General features: G+C 59.9%; 1 long non-coding RNA gene across 1 annotated transcript; it reads right to left on the bottom strand.

The window, feature by feature from the left end:
• Positions 1-6: 6 nt before the first annotated feature.
• LOC108525481 (uncharacterized) lies at positions 7-2,829 on the bottom strand. The gene is made up of 3 exons (XR_001884279.1): positions 2,430-2,829; positions 964-1,081; positions 7-424 (listed from the first exon to the last, which is right to left on the bottom strand). It is a non-coding gene; the product is annotated as an uncharacterized LOC108525481 (long non-coding RNA).
• Positions 2,830-2,835: the final 6 nt, after the last annotated feature.

Raw genomic sequence — 2,835 nt, 5'->3', positions numbered from 1 at the left:
CCCGCTCGCTCGGGCGCGGTGGGGGCGAGGCGGCCGAGCCCGTCCCGCAGGCCGCGGCGCATCTCTCCCTGCGCGGGGAGCGGCGCTTTGCCATTTGGTGCTGGTAGTGCTTCAGCGAGGGAAGGAGCGATGGGGGGACGGCAGGGGGGACTGCGGCTCCGGGCGCCGGGCGGCCGCCCTCACCCCCGACAGGCGCACGGCCTGCCCCAAGTGCGGCGGGAGCCCTATTGCGCTGGGAAGAATCCAGTCTCTTCCCGGGCCTTCTTCCCACCAGCAGGAGCCATCGGCGGCGTGGCACGGCCGAGCCACTTTCTGGGGTTGAGCCATTGGGGATCCTGGCCTTTGTGAGAAGGGAGCCCTGGCCCGGGCCCTCACACTGGCGCCGCCCCAGCTTTCTGGTCTGAAGGCTCCTCATGTCGCCCACCTAAAAGCAGTATGCAAATGTGTCTGGGCCTGCCTTTGGAATGGGGCCCACCACGGGATCTGGAGGTGCTCAAGGTGTGCCTGTGTGTGCAGAGCCCTGTGGCTTCCTCGACCTTCTGGCGCTTGCATTGGTGTGTGTGCCTGGTGTGTGTGTGTGTTAGGAGGGTATGTGTGCACGGGGTATCTATTGTCTTTGTACACTTAAGGATGTCTCCCAGAGGGGTGGCTCAGGAGGGGGTTTATGTATGGACTTGGGTGAAGCTCACTAGCTCCTCCACAGGGGCCTAACCATAGCCCCTGGTCTAACCACTTCCTGCAACCTCTTCCACCACCAAGACCAAGCCCCGGATCTCCCAGGCCCTGCCTCAAATTTCCCAGCTGCCCAAACTGGAGTGCCCAGCATCTCCTCTGCTGTCTTCTTTTCCTGAGAGGTCTCTCCAACAGTTGAGAACACTGAGCTTTAACAAAGCCTAGAGGTGTCAATCCCCAATCCCCAGAACCTCCGAGGCCTGTGGTTTCCCACGCCCCTGCTAGACTCACCCGTGGTGGGTGGGGGTACCCATGAAACTCACACCATCAGGTAAATGGCAGAGTACCAGCTCCATCCATTGGCTCACTGAGCTTTGCAAGCATCAGGTATCCGGGTATTGTTGAGTTCCTGTGCCCAGGCATGGAGGAAGAGTGGGAGTTAAAGATCAGTCCCTGACCTCATAGGGACTCTCTGGGAAAAAGAGAAGCTAATGTCCATAAAGCACCATGCATGTCAGGCAGTCCAATGCCAGTTCATGGTGCTGGGTAGACGGCAATGAGCATTTGGAGAAGAGAAAAATCTTTGCATACAAGTAGGACCAGGGAAGGCTTCCTAGAGGAAGTGGGGCCTGGGCTAAAGGATAGATGTGATTTGGACAAGTAGAGGGAAGGCAGAGGGCAGACAAAGGGCATTCTAGGTAAAAGAATCATGGGCAGGGGCTAAGAAATGGGAGTGAGCAGGGATTTTGGAGGTTAGCAGGCAGACTGGGCAAGTCACTTCCCCAGGTTCCCAGCAGCTACCTGCATGACCTGTGGCAGACAGAGGCAGGCCACCCACCCATCCCCACCCTGTCAGGGCCCAGCCTCTGTGTGTGGGTGTGTGTGTGGAGGGGGTCTAGGCTAAAGTCCTGGGAGAGATTTGGCAGCAACGGTATCTCTAGGTCCCCTTTCAAGCTAGAGGTGGTGGAGGAGCATCCTGGACCAGATGCCCTCCCTGACATTTCAGATTGACAGTGGGCAACCAAATGAACAGTGACAGCCAAGAGCACAACCAGGGCCAGCAGAAATCAGGCTGCAGGCAGAAAAGACCCCTAGGCAAAGGCATTCTGAAGGGTTTAGGGTCAGGGCCCTTCAGTCTTCAGGACCAACTTCAAATAAGTGTTTCAACAAACTCCCCTAGGCACTAGGCTATGGCCCTGCCTTCATCTGGATTCTCACAGTGAGGCCCCAGCAGGCCCCCAAACTTGACCCAAGGGGCCTTGTTCCAAAGCCCACGGGCTCCTCCCCCAGAAGGAGGGAAAAGGGGCGTGGCCTTTGGGGACCTGGGTAGGCCCAGGGCTCCCAGCCTGGGTATGTCAGGATTTGCCCCTCCTCCTTCCGGTCCCTCCTCCACTCCAAGGACTGCCAACTCCTTCCACACGCCCCTTCTGGGGCTCCCTTGCCACCCCATCCCACACTGCAGCCTCAAGATCCCTCTCTTTGGGGTCCTCAGGCCGGCCCAATATACCCACTATACCCAGCCCAGCTGCCCCAACTCCTCTGGGTCCCCTAACCCCACTCCACCCCCACCCCAAGGAAACCAAGCCCGACTTGCCTCGTTCTCTCCACGCACCCACCCAAGCACCCCCCTGGCGCTGCGCCATTCCCCACATTCATTCTCTTCCTGTTCTCATGAACACAATCCCTGTCCCTCTTTCTGAAATACTTCCCCTATTGCCCTCACTTTCTCACAGAGCGGCAAACAAAGACTCACATACCCAGAAATAGCCTTGCACAGAGCTGAAAGGCACAGGCCACGTCCTGCCACACACGCAGGCGCGCGCGCACGGAGGCTGTCGTGGAGGGAGGCACAGACAGGGCGTCTGTCTGCACGCACATAAGCTGACACGCCACAAAAGGGCGCGGACACACACGGCGTGTGAGACAAGGGCACACACAGCTGTGGACGGAGGGCCACGCCGCCGCCCGGGCACACCCACCGCCGCCGGCCCCGGGCAGGCGCGAGGCCTCGCGGGCCGGGCTCCCCCGGTTCCTGCCAGCGAATGTTTCCCTGCTCGGCCTGCCAGGTCTCTGGGGAAAGGGCCTCAGAAATGCAGCAGGAGCCCGCTGGGGGAAAAGTTGGAACTGACTGTTCCCTGCCTGGCGCGGCCGGCGAATTCCCTG

Source organism: Rhinopithecus bieti, unplaced genomic scaffold (genome assembly GCF_001698545.2).
Source record: "Rhinopithecus bieti isolate Rb0 unplaced genomic scaffold, ASM169854v2 scaffold_58640, whole genome shotgun sequence".
In the NCBI taxonomy this organism is placed as follows: Eukaryota; Metazoa; Chordata; class Mammalia; order Primates; family Cercopithecidae; genus Rhinopithecus; species Rhinopithecus bieti.
This window is presented reverse-complemented; position numbering and strand designations above follow the sequence as displayed.